Here is a 20,614-nt window from a genome sequence, read left to right as displayed (position 1 = left end):
ACCTTTAGACACAAACTAGGAGACCCATCCACTGGGGTCCTAAGCAGCCTAGCTCCCTGCCAAGTCACCTGGTCAAGGGCACAGCTCAGGGGAGGGTACAGAATGTGGACATCTGAGGAGGGCAGTCAAGGGCAGCCCACCCTCCTATTAACTTCAGTAAAGGGACCCTCACCAACACGACCTCCCAAACCTGTACAGTGCTCCTCCTGTTTACTCGGTTGTGGAATGCTGTGCATTTGTGGGCGTGTGTGTTTGTGCGTGGGGACTGCTGATTTTACTCCAGTTTCTCCTCAGAAACAGCCTCTCACAGAGCACAGGAGGGTGGGGAGCAAGTAGTACAGGTGAATCTAAAAATGACACACACATTTATTATGACTTATGCCTAAGGCACACACACAGGTAGATCTTACCTGTATATTTGTAATCTCACTTCATAACTATTCAAGCCCAGACTCTTCTCATCTGGTCCCTAGGCAAAATCACTTCTAACCCAGCTCAGAAATATGGGGTGCTACAAACAGCTTGTCCGGGCCCGCGAGTGTCCCCCTTTCCGGTCTGTGCCCGAGGGCCAACAGCTGCACAGGATGCTGCGGTGACCCGCTGCCTTCAGGTCCCCGCGCGGGTCAGGAAGGGGCGCCCTTCCCGCGTCTCCCCGCTCAAGTTCCCATCACTCCCCGAGCTCGCTGGGTGCAGAGTCCCCACCCCGTCACCGTCTGGGGTTGCCTCGTCGTGCTCTCTCGGTGGGTGCCTTCTCGAAGCGTCCATGACCTCATTCCACCGAGGGGCTGCGTTCCCTTGGCCGAGATGGTCCCCGAGACCCCACCACCAACCCAACCACCTCGGATCCCCGGCCGCGGCGTTCCACCCCTCCAACCCCCTATCCTCCATAACACAACCAGCCGCTCTCCTGCTCTCCGCACGACTCCCCTCCCGCTCCCGCTCCCTCGAAGCCCCCTCCACCCCTCCCCTGAGAAACCACCCGCCTCACCCCACTCTACCCTTTCCGGGGCTCCCGTCTCTCGGGCTCCCCCTCCTGCCCCGCCCGCCTCGGGCTTCCTCTCCCCTGCGCTCCCCTCCGGGTTCTGTTCCCCTCCGCCCTGCGGAGGGCGCCCCAAGAATGCCCACAGGACACCCCTCGGTCCGTGGCCCCGGCTCCCGCACAGGAGTTTCCCAGCTTCGCGGTCCTGACTCTCCCGCCCTCCGGGCTCGGGCTCCCAACATCGCGGTCCTGACCCCTCAGTCCTCCAGGCAGGGGCTCCGGGACTCCCCAACATCGCGGTCCTGACCCGCCGCCTCGCCCTCAGGACTCCGGTTCTGGGAGTCCCCAGCATCGGGGCACTGGCCTCCGCCCCCCGGATCGGGCTCCTCCACATTGCGATTCTGAAAGCCCCTCCGTGCTCTGGCACTGGGTCTCCCCAGCATCGCGATCCTGACATCCCCGCCCCGTGTGCTCGCGCCCCGGGGCTGCCCGACATCGCGGTCCTGACCCCCCGCCCGCCCCTCCACGCGCCTCCCGCGGCGGGACTCACCGGCAGGGGCGGCGGCCGAGCCCGTGCGTGCAGCCCAGCCTGGCCAGCCCGCGCCCGGCTCGGGGCCCCGGCTCCGAGCTTCCCGCAGGCTGCTGTGACCGCGGCCGGCGCGGCACCGGGGAGCGACCGGGAGGAGGGGACCTGGGGGCGGGCCCCGCCCGGCGCCGCCCCTTCCCGGCCCGGGGGCGGGATGCGCAGAGCCGCGCTCCCCCGCGGCCGGGGCCGCCGCCGCCGAGGAAGTTGTCTGACGCCTCTTCCTTCCACCCAGGGCTCAGACCCGCGCGGCCCCCTCTCTGCGGCTCAAGGCCGGAGGGGTTGAGAGACAAAGAGACACGTTAGTCGCTGTCCTGTTTTTTCCAAGAACCCACCCCAGGGGCCGTTTCCCAAGTCTTTCGGGAGGGGAAAAACAGCAAACTTCATCTTCCATCTCAAGACTGATTGAAAGCCTGGCCTTCTCTCACCACTCGCATCTGTGCAGTCAGGGTCATTCTGCCTGTGAAACCAGGTTATAACACCAAGGAGGGCCCTTGCAGACGCACACACTTTCGCATCCCCTGGATACATACACCCGTGAAGGACTCGCCCGGTACTTATGCGCCACACAAACACACCTCTTACAGAGACATGCTAGGAACCCCTGTCTACACCCTGTCTCCTCAACCACAGCACCCTAGCTGGTCCTTAGATAACAATGACCTACACATACACGAGGTAGGGAGAAGAGGAATTCCACGTCTGCTGGTAGACTTGCTCCCCACCCACAACGCTGTCTATATTTTACCATGAGAAAAATACACTTAGGATGTAGGAGCATCAATTAACAAATCAAATTGGCTTTGCTGTTACAAAGCCATCTTCATTATCTGAAAGAATAGAAACCGATCAGAGCCTAGGAAGATGGCCTGCACCAAGGCTACCGGAAGAGGTTCATTTAATTCATTTCATTACTTTTCTGAGACCATCAGGCCCAGCTCGGGTCTGTTGATACCCGGCACTTTTCCATTATACCACTGGCTTCAGTAACATGCTAACAATAGCTCACATGTGTACAGTGCTTTCATTTTTCAAAACGTTTTAAAATCCATTATTTTATTTATCCTCAGCAAAAGATCATGAAGCAAAGATAGTGGGTTATCCAGTGGGGGTTATTTTAGTTCCATGAATGAAGACGTTTAGACTCTGAGCAGTTAAATGGCAGATATGAAGCAGAGTTGGGATAGGAAAGAGCCAGGAGCTTGGTCTTCAGGGCCACTGCTCTTCCCACAGAATCAGCCGCCCAGCACATGTGGATACTGGTAGAAATGTCACAGTAGGCCTCTGGCCCATCTGTCTTCTCTGACGCGGGCTCGGTGAGCCGAGTCGTCGAAAGAAAGATTTCTTGGATTCTCGAGGTCTGGTAGTAGTGCTCTTTTATTCAGAGAATAGCATGGGGACAGGACCCATGGGCAGTGAAGAGCTGCAATGTGTTGAGGGGAGGGCTAAATTTATAAGACATAGGTATGTGAGTTATTTCTTTACAAACAAAGGAAAGATCATGTAAAAAAGTCGTTAAAATGGTATCAGTGCAGGTGGGGTCCGGTTATCGGGTGGTCCTATAACTTTGGATCCGAGTCAGGTCGCATCAGATCAGGACGTCCTATGCTTCCCGGAGGATGATGTAGATGCACACGTAGGCCAGGATGCCTTGGGCTTCTCTCCCCGGGGCAGCCTGGATCCACATCGCTCTCCATCTCTGCTTCACCCCAAAGATGTCAGAGAATTCTCCCATATTCACAAAAACGTGAGCCATCAATATAGCAGGCATTTATTTTTCAGCTCGAGATCAGAATTGTACAACCGAGCTGATTGAGAGGAGGTGAAAAGTCCCTTGTCTTCCTGTCTAGAAACAAAATTACAGGTCAGCAACTATGAGGGTCCAATCGCAGGCTCCATCTAACTGAAGTGAGTTGTTGGGTAAGAGCTGATGAGTCTGTGATATGCACGTTGATTATTCTTACAGTTTTTTTCCTCCCTGAGCGTTCCTCTGCCTGGAGTGTGGAGAAGGGTTCTCTTGTCTTAAAAGAAAGACCAACGAGTCCTTTAACGCTTTCTCAACGTCACAGTAAGAAAATGGTAAGTGTTCCTTTCCTCCAGACACTTACCTAGGGGGCGGGTGTGAAAGTGCATCAGGAAGTGTAATGGGTGTTAGGTGTTCTTATCTGTGGGAGAGGAGCTCTCTTTACAGGTGGCGCTGTACAGAGCCACTAGACAAGACTGGTAGTTTCTCATCCTTTGAGGTTTTCGCTTTTCTTTTTTTTTTAAAGTGTGGTAAAATCACGTGACATAAATTTTACCATCTTAACCTTTTAAAAAAATTTAACTGTGGTAAAATATGCATAATATAAAATTTACCACCTTAACTATTTTTTGAAGGTACGGTTCAGTAGCGTTAGGTACCTTCACATCCTGCATGCCTTTTAAAACTACTTGGATCTCACACTAGCTTCTTCCATTTTCTGCTCTGAGATGAAAGTGGCCTGCTTCGGTTTGGGCAGTACGAGAGATGTTTTGGTAACTGGAAAAAAAGAGTCCTAAAGTGACCTTACTATTTTTGAGTCATAATAAAAGTTCTTGTATCTTTCATAAAGGACAGTCAGGATGGCCTTTAGTATATGGAAATTCACAGCCAACCTCCCTCCATATAACACTCTCATCTGGCAACAAAATTTTGACTTGTGGTTTTTCCAAAAGCTGGAAATAGGCAAGATCTTGGATAATGCAATATTTCCTCTAAAAGGAGAAGGCTCAACAGCTAATCCAATCAATGCTCTATCAGACACATTTCCCTTTCAGGTTGCCCTTGAAAGCCACAGACACAGGCAACATGCAAGCTGATTAAAAAATAGATATGCAAGATTAGGGAGCTATTTTTGTCCCTAACTCTAACAAAATAATTTAGTCCATTTTATGTTGTATACATACCATACTGACACTGTTTTTCTATCACTTCTACTGTGTTTACATAGCATCCTTTTTCCAAGAAGCTCAAACTGCATGTGATGACATCATATCACTAAACTTCATACATTTTATGTGAAGCAGGAAAGGGGCTGGAACCGTTAGCCTTAGGGGAACGTGAAGAAACGGATGTGTGATGTAGTTAAACCATTTGCCTGGGACATCCTGGTAGGCTGGTTTATACTAGTCTATCCTCAAAGAAGAGCTACTCGTGAAGACTCATGCAAGAAACAGAGTTGTTTGAAAGCCCCAGCCACTACTGTTTTCCTTTTACATCTTACAGAAAGACTGAGGCCCATTAACTTGTTCACCATCTTGGCAGAGAAAAGGAGAGGCACTTTGCACCGTGGTTAAAAGTGTGAGCTTGGAAGTCAGACCATCCTGAGACTGAGCCCCAGGACCACCAATTAGAGCCACTTAGGTTAATTACTTAACCTTTCTGTGCTTCAGCTCCTTATCTGTAAAAAGGAAATAATAATCACACCCACATCATATAGTTATCGCTAGGATTAAATAAAATAATACACATTAAGCACTCACGTAATGAGGACTTGATAAATCTGAGTAAAAAGGCAGTGGCTTCCTGTGATGGCTTACAGAATCCTTGTTCCAATATTTTGTACTTGAAGAAAAGATGTGCTATCTCAGTGGGCTACGGGGGAAGAATTTGGAGAAACTTGTAGATCTATATTTTTAACCCTTAAGTCAAATCCATCCATTTCATCACATTCCATCGTCAGATAACCATCCATACTGAGCTTTGCTGTTTAGATCCCCTGCCATCTGGCCAACTGGGAAAGCAGCCATGACACTAATTTCACCAATTGCACACACAAGATGTTAATGAGCTGTGGTTGAATTGGATGAAAAATAAAAATAATAGTTTTCTTATATTGTGTGTCTATGTTATCTCATTTAATGGTGGAATGATAGGGATCTATTAAAGGCTAATTTGATTTCATCTGGAGTGGGTCATTCCTTTTGATTTTTTTCCATTTTATTTCTTTTAAAGAAATACAGTAACAGACAGGAGGTCCCACACTGAAGGCTTCAAAAAGATTATAATAGTTCCAACAGTATGGAAATGATTCTTATTTATTTATTTATTTATTTTCTGGGAAAGATTCACCCTGAGCTAAATCTGTTGCAATCCTCCTCTTTTTTTTCCCTCCCCAAAGCCCCAGTGCATAGTTACATATTCTAATTGTAAGTCCTTCTAGTTCTTCTATATGAGCCACCGCCACAGCATGGCTACTGACAGATAAGTATTGTGGTTCCAGGACCTGGAAACAAACCTGGCAGCCAAAGCGGAAAGCAATGAACTTTAACCACTAGGCCATCAGGTCTGGCTCTCTATTTTACTTCTTAATAAGAACAAGTAATTAATTTAGGGAGCAAACCAATTAACACATATAGGCAAGAGAGACAAGATGCAGAAATTGCTCCCAGGCCCTCAGTCAACCTGGGCATATTTAAGGCTGTGTGGCCTTCACTTGATGTTGGGCTCTCTGAGGTACCTAGTCCCTGGTTGACGAGTTTCAGATGGCAAACTAAATCTGAGGATGAATGATAAAATGACCGACCAGGAAACCTTTCTGTTATTAGTCAAATAATATGAACTCCTAAATTCCAGCATTTGATGTGTATAAGTGTTAATTTTAACCCATTCCTAAACAAGACCTAAATTTAGAGGATACAGCATATAATTGGGTCATAGAAATTTAGGGGCAAATAAAAGTGTCCATATTAAAACATGAGGCCTTTCCTTATTCTTCAGCAAAAATTTGCAATTCAAAAACCTCAAAGTAAACGAACCTGATTGCTCCCCTCTTCAAACGTCCTGACAATTCTGTTTCTCCCGTTCACTTTGCTCCTGGTTCTTGGTCATTGTATCCTGGGGGAAGGAGGGGATAGGCAGATCCTGAGTATGGGGAAAATCAGAAGAATTGAACTTCAAAGAGTGATGTCAAAAACGCTGAGAAGTAAACATTTTTCAGTCTACCCAACTCCAATTCTATCTGGACTGTGTTCTAAAGGAAAATTTTGGAGGGGAATTTCTCAGATTTGAGACTAGAGAAGAAGAGCCATGTGAACTTACCCGGGACGGAAAACTGAGGCTTGAACCGTTAGACTTTGCCACACACACCCCCACCCCCGCCCCTGCCCTCCGCTGGTGTGTTGCTATGGAGCACAACCCCTCACAGCTCATTTCAGTCCATCATCCATCATCTAAGGTAGGCTAAAGAGCAAAGGCACGGGCCAGCCTCCATTGAACAGCTGGGGTCAGAAGCCCCAGGAGTGGCAGAGTTTTCTGTCTATAGCTTTTTAGTTGATGTCTGTCTGGAGGAGACTTATCTTGGCTCTCAGTTCCTTTAAATAGGTTGGAAAGATGAAAATGGCGATCTTGGACAAGATGAGTAACAATTGCATTATTCATGCTTGATCCTGGCCTGATTTCAGGGTCTTAATGATTTAAAAAGGAAAAAAAAAAATCAATGGAAGATTGACAAGTTTAATTCAGCTGGCGTTTACTGAGTCTGCATAGGGGTTAGCTAGGGGGCCAGGACCAACCTGTCCATGTGACCATCTGGAAGGTCTCTCAGAATGGATGGGACCTGGGCTGTACTCCAGTCCAGAAATCAAGACTGGGGCAGATAAATTAGAGTCCTCTGTAGTTCATATATGCAGCTCTCTGAATGAGTCCAGGAACCTGGATGTTGGGCCAGATTTAAAGTTACAAGTTTGATAAAAGTTGTCCTTTGGTCTAATGAGACATCATACCTTGAGCTGACCTTTCTTACACCATTACATCATTTTGTAATTCCCTATTTACTTCTTGGCTCCTCCACTAGACCGTAAGCTCCTAGAGAGCAAGGTTTGTGTCCATGCTGTTGGTTGCCATACCCATATGACCTAGCACGTGGTATATGCTTGAAAATGATTGCCTAGGGGCCAGTCCAGTGGCATAGCAGTTAAGTTCGCACACTCTGCTTCAGAGACTCGGGGTTGGCTGGTTCAGATCTCGGACGTGGACACATGCACCACTTATCAGGCCATGCTGTGGTGGGCATCCCACATTTAAAGTAGAGGAAGACGGGCACGGATGTTAGCTCAGGGCCAATCTTCCTCAAAAAAAAAAAAAAAAAGGCTGCCTAATGAATGAACCAAATAATGTGAATGATTAGCATATTTTGGATCCAATCAGCCCAGGAGTCCACAATCATTTACTCTAGATCCCTTTTAGGATGGTAGAATGATCTAGAAATGGCCCAGAAGAGAATATACCCCAGGGGTGGAAAAAATGAGGACAAGAGAAAGCAATTGAGGAGAAGCATGCTTTCCCATCTGAGAGAGGGCCAGAGAGAAGGAAAAAGAATGAGATGGGGTAATTCCAGGTCCCCAGCAGAATGTGCTACAGAAATAGATCACTCAGATTTTTTTTAAGGGTCGAATTGAATTGAACTGAAGTAAACTGAGTTGAAGTATACTTAGTTGCAGGAATTCAGCCTACTGAAGGGGCATCCTGAAGAGTTCAAACTAAGGTAAAATTCTTCTCCTCCTTTGTTCTCCCTCCCAATTAAATTAAATTTCTCTGATTACCCTTCCCACTACAGGCTGGATCTTCCAGCCTTGAGGACATCCAGGGACGTGGAGACCCAACTTTATGGGGTCCCTCTCCCCAAGTGTTCCCGAGAGCCTCCAAGAATTACCTAGCAGCCCGGGGGCGTCGATCAGAGCCTTGGAATCCTGGCAACACCAACCAGAAGTTCCAGCAGGAAGCTCACAAAGCAAGTAGTCCCTGGGATGCGATATGATGACTAAGACCTGACCAAATTAACCAGGGTCCACACGTGAAACGGAATACTGTACAGTCTTCATAAACCGCAGAGACCACACAGCAAAGAGAAGGATACAGCCTGCAGTTCTGTGCCTCAGTAAGACACAGTGGGACCTGATTCTTTAAAAAAGATATATATGCATCGCAAAAAAAAGAAAAGAGAAAGAAAGTTCTACACTCATAATGGTTATCTCTAGATAGGAATATTCCAAGAGAACTTAATTTTCTTTTCTATAATTTTCAAAATTTTTCAAAATATCCTTAACATATACATAAATGAATGGTTGTTGTGCATTATTCTGTACCTAAGTAGAATTCTGATGGACTGTAATTAATGGTACATTATTACAGGACAAAAACATAATGAAGTTAATTACAGCAATTGTGATGTGTGGGGTGCTTTGTGAGCACCTTGTGCTGCTGAGCTCATAACAACAAACAAGAATCTTTATTCTCTTTTTAAAATAGGTGTTAAAAGAAGTAACTTGCTCCAGGCAACCATAAACTGTCAGAGCCCCTCCATCATCTGTGGTTCCGTGGCTGCTGGTGGCAGGGAGGTCAGACTCCATGTGCTCAGATTCCAGGAAGCTGAGGTTCTTGGAGGGGACACTGAGTGTAATAGACAAAATGCCCCCTCTCTTAACAGCCACTAATGGGCAAGACTGGCTCCTTCAACTAGCTCCTTCACATCTGAGCAGTCTCCCTTCCACCCACACTTCTCTTTAATGCAGCATTCAACATCTGTGTCCCCTCTATTACATGAGGGCTGGAAGAGGACTGTGCCAGCAGGTCCAATTTTATTGAGATTGAATCCAGTAAACTTTACAACGAGATGAGGCCTCGCTGCTTTAAGTGTCTTTCTCTCTTCCTCTTTAGACAAATCCAGTTAGCCCTGATCCGTCTACATTTCTGACAAGGGGGTCAGCAAATTGTTTAGGTCAGAGGGGAAGTACATTAGTAGGAGGCTGTGAGGACACTAAGTAAGATCTAGTCTGGGGACAAAGCAACATGTGGCTGTTATTCAACATGCAGGATGCTATTATTAATTCCTTCATCTACTTAGAAAATGTTTATTGAAAATGACCTGGGTGCTAAGAGCACTTTGCTAAGACCTGAAGATAAAGAGAGAAACTTGGTGCGATCCTCACCCTCCCAACTAGTGGAGAAGACATATTTACACAAATAATCACAATGCAGTGTTACAAGAGCTGTAAGAGAGGTGCACTGGATGTTATGGAAAAACAGAAGAGGGGCACCTAGCTCTCTCAGCACCTCACCTTTTAGTTGGGAAGGTCAGCAAAAGCTCCAGGGTGAGCCATGAAGGACGAGGATAAGCAGACGAGAGAGGAAGGAAGCATTCAAGGCTGAGGGAACAGCAGATGTGAAAGCTCAGAGGCACAGAAGAGCATGAAACTTTCAGGGAATGACAATGGTTAGTGTGTAGAGCACACATGGGTGAAACTCCTGCTTAGCAGCCCTCAACAGGGAAGGAGGAGATGGTACAGTCCATAACCAAGCAGTTTTACTGTTCGTCACTTAATCACACAGACAGTGTAAAAGAAAGTAGAAGCAATCCTTTACTTTAGGTTCCAGTGGCACATTACAACTAAGGTAAAATACTCAGGGGAATAAATATTCCAGAGCAGCTCCTCTTAGCGCACCAGCTCCTCTAACTAGTGCCAAGACTTAAAATCAACGTTCGCGCCCCAAGTGGTCTGCACCCTGAGTAAGCATGGGCCGGAGAGTCGTCTCTCCTCTTTAGGATCCTTCTCTGCCTCCTCTCTCCTGCCCCATTTCTTTGGTCTCTTTAAACTCTTTTGTTCCCTCCACTCCCTGCTCTGCCCAACGTCCCACTCTTCTCATACTCAGTCTTAGAGAGGTTGGCAGTCACTCGGTTCCGTCCACTTCTGCTGCTGGGCTAGGCTGGGAGCTTCAAATCAAGTGGGTGGGAAACAGAACCCATGAACTGGCCTCAGAGTCAGATGTCTAAAAGGTCCTCTGATCTTTCATGTGGCCTAGTTTAGCTGGCTTAGCTACCTGCTTGCAAAGCATTGGTGAATTGTTAGTTTAAGCCTGTCCACTTCTCTACCTTGGGGAACATTCTCAGCTTGGTGATGTGTAGACCATGGGCACCGGGGAAAGCTGAAGGAAGAAAATTCATCCCATCACGTGGGAGGAAGCATGGCAAGGAGGAGATTGGAGAAGTAAGCAGAGGTCACATTATGAAGGACTTCACAAGTCCTAGGAAGGAACTTGAACCACATGTTCTGCACAAGTCGGGAATGAGGGCAAACCCCCTGTGAGTCATCCATCACTGCAGTTATGGACCCCTGTTCTTTTTTTTTTTTTTTTTGAGGAAGATCAGCCCTGAGCTAACACCTGCTGCCAATCCTCCTCTTTTTGCTGAGAAAGACTGGCCCTGAGCTAACATCCATGCTCATTTTCCTCTACTTTGTATGTGGGACACCTGCCAGAGCATGGCTTGCCAAGCAGTGTGTACGTCCATGCCTGGGATCTGAACTGCGAACCCTGAGCAACTGAAGCGAAGCATGGCAAACTTAACAGCTTTGCCACCTGGCCAGCCCCTAAATTTCACCATTTTAAAGTGTGCAGTTGAGCCAGCCCTGAAGGTCTAGTGGTTGGGGTCTGGCACTCTCACTGCTTTGGTGGCCCTGGTTCATTTCCCAGTCACAGAACCACACCACTGGTCTGTCAGTAGCCATGATGTGGCAGCAGCTCACATAGAAGAACTAGAAGGACTTACAACTAGGATATACAACCATGCACTGGGGCTTAGGGGAGGGAAAAAAAAAAAAGAGGAAGATCGGCAACAGATGTTAGCTCCAGGCGAATCTTTCCCTGCAAAAATAAAATAAAATAAAATGTGCAGGTAAGTGGTTTTTAGTATATTCACCATGTTGTACAACCATCACCACTAACTCCAGAATATTTTCATCATCCTCAAAAGAAACCCCAGATCCATGAGGAGTCACTCCCCATTCCTTGTTCCCTGCAGCCTCTAGCAACCACAGACTAACTTTCTGTTTCTCTGGACTTGCCCATTCTGGATATTTCATATGAATGGAATCACACAGTATGTGGCTTTTGGGTCTGACTTCCTTCACTAGGCATAATGTTTTCGAGAGTCATCCCTGCTGTAGCATGGATCCGTACTTCTTTCAGAAGGCTGGTGTTTAATCTTGAGCAAAGTTCCTTGCATTCCCATCCTTGACTTACAAGGCTCTCTCAGAACTTTTGAGTATATCCCTCAAGTCCGGAGAGTGGGCCCCTTTATTGACCTATAGAATCTGGAAAATCTTTATGCTTAAGAGAGCCACGGAAAGCATCCTCAGCTACTCCCTGAAGGGGTCCCTGACTTCTCTGGTACACAAGGGTCTCTTCCTTCTCTGACTCTCAGGGCACTCTCTGTGTAAGCTAACAATTAAATGTCTGGTTCTGTAAATGTTCCCTGTGCCTTCCTTCTCAAATAAGAGTGAGAGCTCCTGAGGGCAGAGGGTGTCCTGTATTATATTTTTCTTTTATTGTTTGCAACACTTAGCACACGGAAATTCTTACCTACAATCAAATAGAAACCAAAATGGCACTTAAATAATCCCTCTAATTGCCAAAAAGTTTCCAGGAACACCAGTTTTTTGTTTTTAAAAAAAGGTTTGACTGTTTTTTCCTTAGACTCTGTAATAAGTCACTCTTGGATTAACTGGCCAATTGATGATTATCCCCCATTTTCTGGGAACTGGTCCTCTTCTTTCCCCATCCCAGGTTGATATCCAGCTAGAATGCCCTGGTTCCGCTGGACTGGTTTTTTATGGCCTGTGTCAATTCTCAACGGTTGATGCCCATCCCATCCCAACTTTTAAATATTTTCAATAACATTCCTGTGCAACCACCCACATTGTAACAACAACAGGCTCCCAGCAGTTATTTTTTTCCAGTATGACTATCCCACCCTGGTCATAGCTAGATGGTCCAGGGAAAGGCACTTACCCAAACGTTGCTGGTTAGACCACCCTCATGAATTCAGTTTATCCTTAGTCTATATGATATTTTCAATAACAAAAAAAGGTACATTCAGGAGATATTGACAGCAAGCAAACTGGAAAACCAGACGAAGCCAGTCAGAGCAGATAAGAGAAAGAAAACAGTGAGGGAGTCCTACAGAGAAGGCCTGCAAGAGAGGGATCTAGAGTCTGAAAACCATTCAAGTCCATGAGGTCAATTCATTCCTGCAGGCTGGCTGCACCTCTCTCCTTAAGTTCCATTAAATGCCTAGGTATCTCTATGTGTTGAGTTAATTTATTAAGATACTAATATTCTTCTTTTGGGGAAAAAGAATCATAAAGGAGGAGAGCTACTTGGGTTTTATTCTTTTTCCCTTATGCTCCCCACCCCCCAACACGCACACTAATTTCCAACCCCTTTCACCCAGGCTGATGTTCAGCTAGCATGCACCTTCGTGGCTGTAGCAGTTGTTAAATATTTTTAACATCATGCCTGTTTCTCAAACTCTCATCCCCACACCTGCACACACCCAATCACGCACAATGGGATGGAGGATCAGAATGAGACGTTGTTTGAGTTAAAGGAAATTTATGTTGCACACTAGTTTCCAGGTAAATATCTCTTTTCACCTTATCTAGCTCAAGTGAGTTTCTGTCGCTGATAACCAAAAGAGTTCTAATTGAGAATGTGTTTAATGTAGACATTAAGATTTTTTAAACAATGGAGTTGGCAGAGACTTTAGAAATCACTCCATCATTCGACAGGCGGGAAAACTGAGATCCAGAAAAGGAAAGAACCTTGCTTGATACGATACAGATATGTCAGAGCGGAGACTGTGGGTTTCTTAAATTCACTCCAGGTGTCTTTCCCTTCAATATTCTCTCTCTTTCTCAGTCCCACACCCCTGCCATCATGCAAATATGGAAGACACTTGCATTATTTAATGGCAGGAGAAATATTAATTAGTGTTTGTATTACTTACCCTGATAATTGTCATTGATAAGGAAAGTTTAACTGCATTTTAGGGAGAGTGTGTGGCCACTCCAAATCTATCTTTGATGAACGGCTAGATTTTTTTCTTTCTTTTTTTTTTAGTGAGGAAGATTTGTCCTGAGCTAACATCCGTTGTCAATTCTCCTCCGTTTTTTTGCTTTTTTGCTTGAGGATGATTAGCCCTGAGCAAACATCTATGCCAGTCTTCCTCTACTTTGTATGTGGGGTGCCTCCACAGCATGGCTGATGAGTGGAGTAGGTTTGCACCAGGGATCCAAACTCTCGAACCCCAGGCCACTGAAGCACAGTGTGCAAAACTTTAACCACTCGGCTATGAGCTAGCCCCGTGAATTGCTAGATTTTGACTGTGGCTGATAAGAAAGAATTGATGCACGTTGCGATATGGTGGTTTAATTCAGTAATTGTCAAATAAAGACAATGTTGAACTGGCTAGGACACATTAGGAGGATTTCCTGCTCTTTGCTTTGCTACTGCCAAGTCCTCTGGCCATCCCCATCTGATAACTCTACGATATTATAACACACCCAGTCACTATCTTCTCTTTTCATTATGATTTCCACTTTCACTTTCTGCACCCTATGTCCTAGTCTAAACTTGACAAAGGAAAGCGAGGAAACCTAGAATGTCATGAGTCATCAAGGATGTCCTGTATCACTGGTTGTAAAATGAGTCTTTCATTGGCTGAGTCCCAGCCAGGCTGCAGGTAGCGTGTGTGCGTACTGCCAGGCACAGTAAAACACCTCACGTCTAGCCAGATGCTCTGAGTGAGCCAAGGTGAAACACGATCACAGTCTGTAGACACTCGTCATGTCTGCCAGGATGGAGTACCCCTCCTCTAAGGGCAGAGGCTAAAACACCAAGCTGGAAGGACTCAGGAGGTTTAACTGACCCTCTCAAGGTAAGAATCCTGTATTTTGACCCCACTTTGGTAACTATTTTCAGTGCATCTGTAGATACATCATTTAAGTTCTTCTCCATTTCAGTTTGTTTACACAAAAGTACACCATTCACTTACCTCTAAGTCTCTGTTATTCAGAATCTCATGGTTTGTCTGTGCTCTATATTTTGTTAAATATTTTTTCGCTTGTTACCAACAGAATTATATTTAGCCAAATAACCATTGTCTACCCCAGGCTGTAAATATCTTGAAGGTAAATATTATTAATCATTTGTATACTTTCCAGAATGCTGCCAGGATAGCAGAATTTAAAAACATATCAAAACCTTGAGTATAACTACTTTATAATCATACTTCAATTCAGTTTAGCAGCAATGTATTGACTCCCTTCTGTAGCGGATATATTTCTGCTGGCATCTTTTCCTTTAGCAACTCACCCTCCCCAATTTGGCAGTGCTGATAATCATATTGCTCCATTTCTCCTGGCCTGTGGGTCAGAAATGGACCCAAATTGACCAATTAGACTTTCCCGACCTGTTGTCAACAGGGATGAATATGTAACCCAAGCTGGAATGTTTTTTTTCTCCAGGACTGGCAGGAATCATTAATAAAGAGACACACTTTGTTTCTGTATCATCTACTTAGTGAGGCTCATGTAAACCCAGTGCTGCCACTGGGATACTGACCATCATTTTGAAAGACTCTGCCTGAGAATGAAACCATGGACCCAGTTCTGGCCTATGCAACTTAAAGAAAATCTACTAGACTTGGCTCTGGAAAAACTTCCGTTAGTAAAGGAGCTGGTCAAGGTCCCATTTATTTTTCTTCCCTCTTGACTTGAATGCTCATGTTATGGTTGGAGCTGAAGCAGCCACCTTGAGACCATGAGGGAGAGACAAAGCCATTCAAACAATATCTAGCAATTACCTTACTCTAGTCTAGGGTTGGCAAACTATAGCCCCCAGGCCAAATTTGTGTTTGTGTGTCTCGGGGGCACTGCCTTAGAAGGCTAGCACTGTGAGGAGTGGAGACCAAGCCAGGGGCATCCCCCTCTGTCATTATTTCTCCCTGTGCTCCCAGTATTTGGCTCCCAGGCCAGGTGGCAGCTATGCATCACCAGTGCCTAGGCTCCAGCTGGTCACCACCAACATACTGGGGACTCCACCTTTGGCAACTGATGGGCAATGAGTGGTAGACTCTCATTCTAGGGCTTGGTGACCGTGGAGGTTGCCTTGCCTCCAGCCAGCTGCCCAAGTTGATATGCTGGGCTTGCCAGGAATACAGGATGCACAGGATTCTGAATGTCACTGGGGCAGAGAGGGAAACTGACCATGGAGGTTGCCATTCCCAGTATCTACCTGGCCAGGTTCCACCCACTTGGGCCGGTGCTCTTTCTCTCAAGGATGTCTGCAGCAACAGGCAATCAGGTGCAAAGCATGCCCAGCCCCCAGGTGGCCCACCCTGAGGAAGTGGGGCAGGCAGGAGATTTTCCTCCTGTTTTATAAGTGCCAACGTCACATCTTTGATTTTGCCTCTCGTCCCACAAAGTTTAAAATGTTTACTATTAATATTGTAGAAAAACTCTGCCAACTTTTCTATAATATTAATAGTATTTTTTTTTTTTTTGGCTATTGCTCTACGCAATATGTGTTTATAGCAGAAAAGAAAAACTTTTTTAAAGATACTATAATCAAGACTCCTGTAATTTGTAGCCAAACACATTCTTAATTTATCCTATAAGTAGGACTTCTTTAGGCAAAGATGTTTCAGGGAGAGCATTCTGGGCACAAAGGACAGCCTAGACAGGAGCAGAGAAAGAGGAGCTTACGAGCCATGTGTGGGAAAAGCAAGACCTCTAGTGTGGCTTGAGGACAAGGTTAGTAGGGCCAAGTAATTGAAGACTTCTTTTAAAATTGTCTGCTATAACCCCTTATTGGATCATGAAATTAATTCAGTGGGCTGCAATCAGTCATTTGCTTGGGTTTGTGTGTGTGTGTGTGTGTATGTGTGAGGAAGATTGGCTCTGAGCTAACATCTGTGCCAATGTTCCTCTATTTTATGTGGGATGCCACTGAATGGCTTGACCAGAGGCGCTACATCCGCACCTGGGATCCGAACCTGCGAACCCTGGGCCACGGAAGGAGAACACATGAACTTAACCACTATGCCACTGGGCTGACCCCTTGGTTTGGTTTTTAATACGAGCATTCATAGCAGCTTTACTCATAATAGACAAAAACTGTAAAAATCTCAACTGTCCTTCAACCAAGGACTGGTTAAACAAGCTGTGGTACATCCATATCACAGGGTACCGCTCAGCAACAGAGAGGAACGAACCACCCATACAGGCAAAGGCTTGAATGGATCCCAAGGAAGTTATGGTCGGTGAAAAAAAGGCCATCTCAAAAGGTAACGCACTGAATGATTCCACTTATATAAGGTTATGGAAATGACAAAATTATTGAGATGGGGAACAGATTAGTACGTGCCACAGCTTGGGGCAGGGGAAAGGGCAGGAGGTGGCTGTGGCTATAAAATGAGGAATCCCCACGATGGGACTGCTCTGCATCTTGACTATGGTGCTGCGGTGGTGGCCACATGACCTACGTCTGTGATAAATTGTGTACAACTAAATGCACACACACACACAAATATGTATATATACTAATATATACCATATAATTATAAATTATATATATTGCACATTTATTTTTTAAGTATATGTAGTATATAATTTTATATATAGTATATATATTACATATATATAGCTATACTATATATAATATAGAAACATATATGTACAATTTATATATTTTTTACATTTTGACCCTACATATATACATACATATAACTAAAACAAACGTCTCACAAAACAATACTGACCCTTACTATGTACAATACACTATCTTTTTCTCCTTTTATATATTATATATTTTATATATAACATATATAATTTATGTAATTATGTAATATATAATGTATATAATTATATTTATATATTATATACAATATTTCTTATTGTGGGTGATGGTAAAAAGTGGCAAGTTTAAGAAACACTGCACTAGAAGAGGTGAAAAGGCAGGCTGGGGCTAGACTGTGAGTGTCAGTCTGAGGAATTCTGGCCTAAAGCTGCCTTCCATGGGCTGCCCTGGGGGCTTTTCAGGAGGGAAATGGTGCAACCAGGTACAGAGAAGGAACAGGCTACGGGGTGAGGGCAGTCAAGTAATAAAAGTAATAGACAGTAAAGCAGACAGGGTTACTGCAGGTGTGAGAAGGGCAAAGGAGAGGCGGTATTAGTTGGGATTCTTTCAGTGCAAGTGATAGAAATTCAACTAAAACCCAAGAGTCTATTGGCTGGCATAGCTAGGAAGAATGGGAGGTTATTTTAGAGACCCAAACGATAGAAGCCACAGGAAACTCGAGCTTTGGTGACAGTATGGGGCCTCATGACTGCCAAGTCTCTCTCTCTGAGTTTGGCCTCATTGTTTCCTGCACAGAGGTCCTCTGAATGTGGGGGTAAAGACAGCTTCCAGCAGGCTGGATTCGTTCCCTCCTCCGGCTTAGCAGGCCTACTGGACTTTGCCCAGAATCGGGACATCAATCCAAATAAAAGACTCAGAAGCCCTGCTTTGGTCGCATGCCCATTTCTTGTTCTGAACCTTTTATAAGGTTTCAGTTAGAGTGCTCTTGGCTGGGTGCTGCAAAATATCCATTTAAAAGTGGCTTAAACACGGAGGATGATATAATATTTTACTTACAAGAAGTTCTGAGGCAGCTTACTGTTGGTTTAGATAGTGATTCGATGACATCAGGCTCCCAAGTGGGCTTCTCTGCTATTCTGTTGACCTTCCCTCAAGGGCAAGATGGCTGCTACATTTCTAGGAATCTTCTCCTCACAGAACAAGGTCCTGGGCAGGAAGAAGCAAGTCCTTGACTTGCATGCATATTTAGAATTAGGAAAGCTTCCCAGGATATGTCCTCTTAAGTTTCATTGGTTAGGACTGTGTCATATACCCGTGTTCAGCCAATCATTAGTGAGGCAAATGGGATAAACAAGACTGGTGTAGACCAATCAACCTCTATCCCATAGGCTTGGAGAGGTACCCATCAAGCAGATGGGCACCCCATATCTAAAAAACACAGTTAGTGTCTGACAGAAAGAACATAAAGGAAATGGCCAGTAGATAAGCAGCTAACACCCCTGCCACGCAGTGAAAATAGGACGCTATATTAGTTTTTGATGGCTGCGTAAAAATTTACCACTAACTTAGAGGCTTAAAATAAGACACATTTCTTATCTCAAGATTTCTACAGGTCGAGAGTTTGGGCACAGCATAGTGGGGTTCTCTGCAGGGCTGCAATAGAGGGGTCAGACAGCACTAGGTTTTCATCTAGAGGCTAAACTGGGACAGAGTCTACCTCTAAACTCACTCGAGTTGTTGTCAGAATTTATTTTCTTGCTGCTGTAGGACTGAGGTCCCTGGCTTCTTGCTGGTTGTTGGCTGGAGACTGCCCTCAGCTCTTAGAGACCGCCCACAGTTCCCTACTAAGGGGGCTTCCCCAACATGGGCACTTACTTCATCAAACCAGCAAGAAGAATCTCTAGATCAAATCTTCTATCAAGATGAGTCTTATATGATAAACACGGGCATAACATCCCGTCACCTTTGCCATGGTCTATTGTGTAAAAGCAAGTCATAGCTCCCATTCACACTCAAAGAGAGGGGGTCACGCAGAGGCACACCGGGAAGTGAGGGTCATGAGGGGTCACCCTATCATCTGTCTGCCACAGACACCAGGAGTAGCCAGGCCTGCATATCCCCAGCTCAATTATCAGACAAAGGGAGATGGGAAAGCCCTCTGGGAAATTGAAAATATAGGGTCCTTCGGTTCACGTGAAAATGAAAGAGATATTCTGAAAATAGAATTGCTGAGACTTGGCAACCATGGAGTATAGGAAAGGAAAGGGAGAAAAGTGACTCAGGGCTTTAGAGCCAGTGACTGGAAAGAGGACAATGCTATTACTGAATCTGAGGACTCAAGCAGAATGAACGCGAAGGAAGGAGGATGAAGAGATTTGTTCGAAGTTCCCATAGGATGTCCACGTGGAGTAGTGGATCTGGAGCTCAGGACAGAGGCCTGAGACACAGATGTGGACGTCATCACCCTAGAAGTGGATAACATTTGCAGCTGTGGGAATGGATAGTATGTTTGTATATGTAGCCACATTATCCACAAACTCTCCTCTTCTTGCTGAGGAAGTCTGGCCCTGAGCTAACATCCATGCCCACCTTCCTCTGCTTTATATGTGGGACGCCTACCACAGCATGGCGTGCCAAGTGGTGCCATGTCCACACCCGGGATCCGAACCGGTGAAACCCGGCCGCCGAAGGAACGTGCGCACTTAACCACTGCGCCACTGGGCGGCCCCTTCATTTACTTTGAAGTATAGAAGACTCAGTCTAAAAGGGGACTAATGGGAGCTGGCCCGGTGACGCAGCCATTAAGTTCACATGTTTCACTTCTTAGCGATCTCGGGATTGCCGGTTTGGATCCCGGGTGCGGACATGGCACCCTTTGGCAAAAAGCTACTGTGTGGTAGGCTGTCTCACGTATAAAGTAGAGGAAGATGGGCATGGATGTTAGCTCAGGGCCAGTCTTTCTCAGCAAAAAGAGGAGGATTGGCAGCAGATGTTAGCTCAGGGCTAATCTTCCTCAAAACAAAAAACAAAGCGGGGGATTAATGCTTAAGCAGAAAAGGGACTTACTGGTGCATGTAAGCAAAGTCCAGAAGTTACGTTGCTTTCAGGTGTGGTGTGATACAGAGGCCCAAATGACGTCACAGGACCCAGGTTTTCTTTCTCCACCCTTTGGCTCAGCTTCCTCGGGCTTGGCTCCATTCATGGGCTGGGTCTCCCTCATGGTAGCAGGATGGCTGCATTTGCGTCTGGTCTTATATCTTCATACATTCAAGCACACTGGGAAAAAGTGTCTCACTCCCGGAAGCCTCAGTGGAAATCTCGTGGAATCTCAGTGATTCTGAGGGGAGGCTCCTGCTCATTTCTGAACCAATCACTGTTGTCCAGGAGAATTCAAGACTCTGATTGGCCAGGCCCGGGTCACATGCCGTGCCCAGATCTGCTCCACCAAAGGCACTCAGAATGGAGCTGGAGGTTGGAAAGGTGGAGATTCTCCAGGCAGAAATCTTGGACTTGTTCTGGAATTTTGTAAGGGGACACCGAAAAAGCAAATTTCCATTAAGCAATGCCTGCAGTTCAAGGGGATAAGGAAGATAAGAATCCAGCAAAGAAATTTTAA

The 20,614-nt window shown here is 45.7% G+C and overlaps 1 protein-coding gene and 1 long non-coding RNA gene across 3 annotated transcripts in view; both read right to left on the bottom strand.

Moving 5' to 3' along the window:
* PAQR8 (progestin and adipoQ receptor family member 8) overlaps positions 1 to 1,700 on the bottom strand; it is a 38,501-nt gene extending 36,801 nt beyond the window's left edge. The window contains exon 1 of one of the 2 annotated variants that reach the window (XM_023624051.2): positions 1,530 to 1,700. The gene's annotated coding sequence lies outside the window, so the exon portion shown is untranslated. Of the gene's footprint in view, positions 1 to 410; positions 921 to 1,529 lie in introns of those variants that run through there. The other variant, XM_023624052.2, reaches the window with a different exon arrangement.
* Positions 1,701 to 2,605: 905 nt separating this feature from the next.
* LOC102148781 (uncharacterized) lies at positions 2,606 to 18,220 on the bottom strand. The gene is made up of 3 exons (XR_011430110.1): positions 18,055 to 18,220; positions 6,342 to 6,420; positions 2,606 to 3,408 (listed from the first exon to the last, which is right to left on the bottom strand). It is a non-coding gene; the product is annotated as an uncharacterized lncRNA (long non-coding RNA).
* Between the last annotated feature and the right edge of the window lie 2,394 nt (positions 18,221 to 20,614).

This window comes from Equus caballus, chromosome 20 (assembly GCF_041296265.1).
Source record: "Equus caballus isolate H_3958 breed thoroughbred chromosome 20, TB-T2T, whole genome shotgun sequence".
Lineage (NCBI taxonomy): Eukaryota > Metazoa > Chordata > Mammalia > Perissodactyla > Equidae > Equus > Equus caballus.
The sequence above is the reverse complement of the archived record's forward strand: the minus strand, read 5'-3'. Positions and strand labels throughout refer to the sequence as shown.